The 5,867-nt window shown below is 38.9% G+C and overlaps 1 non-coding gene across 1 annotated transcript; it reads left to right on the top strand.

The window, feature by feature from the left end:
• Positions 1 to 5,552: 5,552 nt before the first annotated feature.
• LOC148577997 (small nucleolar RNA R71) lies at positions 5,553 to 5,659 on the top strand. Its single transcript, XR_015903496.1, has one exon. It is a non-coding gene; the product is annotated as a small nucleolar RNA R71 (small nucleolar RNA).
• Positions 5,660 to 5,867: the final 208 nt, after the last annotated feature.

The following is a 5,867-nucleotide window of genomic DNA, read 5'->3' as shown; positions in this document are numbered from 1 at the left end:
CATTATGATTATACAAACAAGTGGTGTTGCTGGATACATTGCATAGAAAAATAAGTGACACACCAAACTTAGTGTGACACTTTCTCTTAGAATTGATGCAAGTATCCAGAAAGATTGAAAACAGATTGTTGCAGGGCAACACCAAACTTAGAATGTGATCATATGCCAATTTTATTTGGAAGGAAGCTGAGTAAAAAATTATTGTATTAATAACAAAATCACCAAGAGCCAAAGCTGTCATGAACAGGGGCTTCTTGGTGAGGCATTAACACAAACAGTTAGAGAGCATAGAAAATAAAGAACTAAAGTAATTACATGAATAAAGTAAAACAAAAGAAAATGTCTAATCTAGGTAATCAACCAGCCAGTAGTTTGTTAATCACAATTAATCCCCGGCAACAGTGCCATAAACTTGATGCACGGAAAACTTGTCTCTCAACAAATTCCCCTTCGGCAAGTGTACCAAATTGTCGTCAAGTAAAACTCACAATAGGGTGAGGTCGAATCCCATAGAGATTAACGGATTAAGCAATCAATGGTTAATTGATTATCCTAGTTAGACGATTCAGATTTGGATGATGAGCAACAAGGAAATGTAAATTGACAGAAAAGTAAAGAAAGCAATAAAGTGCAGAAAAGTAAAATGGCAAGAAAAGTAAATACAAGAACTAAAAATAAAATGAACATTGGGATCAAGATATATTACAATCCTCCAGATCAAGTTCATTCTCATCTCTTCCTCAATCAATGCATTCATTGATCTCCTTGGCAATCTTAAGTGATCGAATTACAATTCTTTGTAATTCGATCTCTCAAATCTTGATCAATAGCCAATTCCTTGGTCAATTGCTCATGAAAAGAGATGAAGTATGGTCACTGATTATACCACATGCATTTCCCAAATCAAGTGTTGGAAGGATTATAGTCACATATCCATCCACCTCCAATTTGGTCCAGCATGAGAAAGCATTTCTAGCATGATCTCTTCATTCCTCTTTCAAGGTTCAGAAGAGATCCAAGTATGAATAATTTCTTTTCCAAGATAACTACCCAATTGGATGAAGATCGAAAGCCCTCTAGTAAAATCAAGAAGAAAGAAAGAAGAAGAAGAATAAGAACTACACTTAATCCATTGAATCACAATAGAGCTCTCTAACCCAATGTAAAGAGTTAGTTGATCATTTCTCTACAAAAATAGAAAAGAAAGAAAGTGCAGAAAAGTAAAGATGAAGATAAAAACTGAAAATAAAACTTCAAATTCATAAATAAAAATTACAACTAAAAGAAAGAGAAGGAAAAGTGTGTGAGGGGAGGGAGTCCGAAGACCCCTCTTCAATCCCCCATTTCAGAATTCAGTTCCCCTCCCCCCCTTTTCGGGCTTAACGTTAGAGGCCACGTTAACTAAGTTAACGTGGCAACTAACGTGCCCACTTATGAGCTTGGTCCAACGTTAGTGATAATGTTAAGTGTCACTAACGTTGGCTCCATTTCCTTTCTTCAAAGTTAATGCCACTAACTTTTCTCACTAACGTTGTGGCTTTCCTTCCTTCCACGTTAGTTCCCACGTTAGTGTAACTAACGTAGCCACTAACGTGGCTCTTCTCTTCTTCTTTTGGCCTGAAATCAATCAAACAAAGTGCATCAAAGTCTTGCTCTTAATCATGGAATCATGCATCATCCAATTTATCATATAATTCATACAAAATTCTCATGAAATCATGTAAAGTGCACAATGTTTGCTTGAATCAAGATGTAAGTGAATATCCACCTAAAACTAGCTTATTTCCTAAGAAAATGCATAAAACTACCTTAAAAATAGTAAAGAAAAGGTCAGTGAAACTGGCCAAAATGCCCTGGCATCAGCAAGCCGGTTCAATTGAGAAGACTGGACCTTAAGCCTGTAGCTAGAGGATGGTTAGAGTTTATTCAACGCTCAATTATTTCTGCTAGCAACCGGTCTGAAGTTACTATAGACCGGGCTATCATGATCCATAGTATCATGATTGGGGAGGAAGTGGAAGTCCATGAGATTATACCTCAAGAACTTTATAAGGTGGCTGACAAGTCTTCCACTTTGGCAAGGTTAGCCTTTCCTCACCTCATTTGTCACCTCTGCAATTCGGCTGGAATTGACATAGAGGGAGACATCCTCATTGAAGAGGACAAGCCCATCACTAAGAAAAGGATGGAACAAACAAGAGATCATGGACCTCAACAAGAGCATGAGGAAATTCCTCACCATGAAATCCCTGAGATACCTCAGAGGATGCACTTTCCTCCACAAAACTATTGGGAGCAAATCAACACCTCCCTAAAAGAATTAAGTTCCAACATGGGACAACTAAGGGTGGAACACCAAGAGCACTCCATCATTCTCCATGAGATTAGAGAAGATCAAAGAGCTATGAGGGAGGAGCAACAAAGACAAGGAAGAGACATAGAGGAGCTCAAGAGCACCATTGGTTCTTCAAGAAGAAGCAGACGCCACCTTCACTAAGGTGGACCCGTTCCTTAATCTCCTTGTTCTTATTTTTCTGTTTTTTGTTTACTATGCTTTATGTTTATGTTTGTGTCTTATTACATGATCATTAGTATTTAAGTGTCTATGCCTTAAAGTTATGAATGTCCTATGAATCCATCACCTCTCTTAAAGGAAAAATGTTTTAATTACAAAAGAACAAGAAGTACATGATTTCGAATTCATCCTTGAAACTAGTTTAATTATTTTGATGTGGTGACAATACTTTTTGTTCTTTGAATGAATGCTTGAACAGTGCATATGTCTTTTGAAATTGTTGTTTATGAATGTTAAATATGTTGGCTCTTGAGAGAATGATGAAAAAGGAGACATGTTATTTGATAATCTAAAAAATCATAAAAATGATTCTTGAAGCAAGAAAAAGCGGTGAATACAAAAGCTGGCGAAAAAAAAAAAGAAAAAGAAAAAGTAAGCATAAAAAGCCAAAAGCTCTTTAAACCAAAAGGCAAGAGCAAAAAGCCAATAGCCCTTAAAACCAAAAGGCAAGGGTAATAAAAAGGATCCAAGGCTTTGAGCATCAGTGGATAGGAGGGCCTAAAGGAATAAAATCCTGGCCTAAGTGGCTATACCAAGCTGTCCCTAACCATGTGCTTATGGCGTGAAGGTGTCAAGTGAAAACTTGAGACTGAGCGGTTAAAGTTGAGGTCCAAAGCAAAAATAAGAGTGTGCTTAAGAACCCTGGACACCTCTAATTGGGGACTCTAGCAAAGCTGAGTCACAATCTGAAAAGGTTCACCCAGTTATGTGTCTGTGGCATTTATATATCCGGTAGTAATACTGAAAAACAAAGTGCTTAGGGCCACGGCCAAGACTCATAAAGTAGCTGTGTTCAAGAATCAACATACTGAACTAGGTGAATAAATGACACTATCTAAATTCTGAGTTCCTATAGATGCCAATCATTCTGAACTTCAAGGGATAAAGTGAGATGCCAAAACTATTCAAGAGGCGAAAAAGCTACTAGTCCCGCTCATTTGATTGGAGCTAAGTTTCATTGATATTTTGGAATTTATAGTATATTCTCTTCTTTTTATCCTATTTGATTTTCAATTGCTTGGGGACAAGCAACAATTTAAGTTTGGTGTTGTGAGGAACGGATAATTTATACACTTTTTGGCATTGTTTTTACATAGTTTTCAGTATGATTTAGTTAGTTTTTAGTATATTTTTATTAGTTTTTAAATAAAATTCACATTTTTAGACTTTACTATGAGTTTGTGTGTTTTTCTATGATTTCAGGTAATTTCTGGCTGAAATTGAGGGACTTGAGCAAAAATAAGATTTAGAGGTTGAAGAAGGACTGCAGATGCTGTTGGATTCTGACCTCCCTGCACTCAAAGTGGATTTTCTGGGGCTACAGAAGTCCAAATGGCGCGCTCTCAATTGCGTTGGAAAGTAGACATCCAGGGATTTCCAGCAATATATAATAGTCTATACTTTTTCTGAGTTTAGATGACGCAAACTGGTGTTCAACGCCAGCTCCCTGTCCTATTCTGGAGTTAAACGCTAGAAACAGGTTGCAAAGCAGAGTTAAATGCCAGAAATAGGTTACAAACTAGCGTTCAACTCCAAGGAAGACCTCTACACGTGAAAGCTTCAATTCTCAGCCCAAGCACACACCAAGTGGGCCCCGGAAGTGGATTTCTGCATCATTTACTTATTTCTGTAACCCTAGTAACTAGTTTATTATAAATAGGACTTTTTACTATTGTGTTAGCAATCTCTGGATGTTTAGTTCTTAGATCATGGAGGCTGGCCATTCGGCTATGCCTGGACCTTCATCACCTATGTATTTTCAACGGTAGAGTTTCTACACACCATAGATTAAGGTGTGGAGCTCTGCTGTTCCTCATGAATTAATGCAAAGTACTATTGTTTTTCTATTCAATTCAAGCCTATTTCTTCTCTAAGATATTCATTCGCATACAAGAACATGATGAATGTGATGATTATGTGACACTCATCACCATTCTCACCCATGAACGCGTGCCTGATAACCACTTCCGTTCTACATACAAACAAGCTTGAATGTGTATCTCTTAGCCTCCTGATCGTGAGATCAGAGTCTTCGTGGTATAGGCTAGCATTATTGGCGGCCATTCTTGAGATCCGAAAAGTCTAAACCTTGTCTGTGGTATTTCGAGTAGGGTCTGGGAAGGGATGACTATGACGAGCTTCAAACTCGCGAGTGCTAGGCGTAGTGACAGACGCAAAAGGATTACTGAATCCTATTCCAATATGATCGAGAACCGACAGATGATTAGCCGTGCGGTGACAGCACATTTTGGACCGTTTTAACTGAGAGGACGGAAAGTAGCCATTGAACACCTTGTTATCTTGGATTTCCTTACATATGCCTTCAAGTAGAGTCTCAATCCTTGAGAGTCTATCTTCGGATGATGGTGAGTTGAGATTGGAGGGATGAGAAGGGCCATTTTGGTTTTGATATGGATGTTGAGAGGTGTTGTTGGGTGGGTGCTGATATGATCTCTGTGTGAAATGTTGGTGAGCTGCATTATTGTTGGGGTTGTGACGTCTCTGATCTTGGCCTTGATCTTGTTGATTTCCCGACCCAAAGTTTGGGTGGTTCCTCCAACCAGGATTATATGTTTTGGAGTATGGATCATGGGTCTGCCTAGGTGAGTTCCCAATGTAGTTGGCTTGTTCCTGATCATCCTCTGCCTCTGCATTCACTCCTTCTTGAGCTGCTGATGAGGTAGTGATTGCTGCTACTTGGTTCCTTTCCATCTTCTTGGTAAGGTCAGCCAGCTGCTTGGTGATCATCTTGTTTTGAGCCAGCAGTGCATCCACGTTGTTTAGTTCTATCACTCCTCTAGTGTTGCCTCTTTCAGAAGCATAGAAGTAGTCATTCTCAGCTATAGTCTCAATGACATCTATGGCTTCTTCAATGGTCTTCTTCTTGTTCAGAGACCCCCCAGATGAGTGGTCTACTGCCTTCTTTGATTCGTAAGAAAGACCTTCATAGAAAATGTGTAACTGCACCCATTCATTGAACATATCTGGCGGGCACCTTCTTGTCAAGTCCTTAAACCTCTCCCATGCTTCATAGAGAGTTTCACCATCTTGTTGCCTGAAGGTTTGTACCTCAGCTCTCAACCTGTTGATTCTTTGAGGAGGATAGAATCTCGCCAAGAATTTGTTCACCACATCATCCCAGGTTGTTAAACTCTCCTTCGGGAAAGATTCCAGCTATTTAGATACTTTGTCCTTGAGTGAAAAGGGGAACAAAAGCAATCTATAGGTGTCAAGATGAACACCATTAGACTTCACAGTATCACATATCCTCAGAAAGGTGGTTAGATGTTGA

This window comes from Arachis ipaensis, chromosome B1, assembly GCF_059453495.1.
Source record: "Arachis ipaensis isolate K30076 ecotype BB chromosome B1, ASM5945349v1, whole genome shotgun sequence".
In the NCBI taxonomy this organism is placed as follows: Eukaryota; Viridiplantae; Streptophyta; class Magnoliopsida; order Fabales; family Fabaceae; genus Arachis; species Arachis ipaensis.
This window is presented reverse-complemented; position numbering and strand designations above follow the sequence as displayed.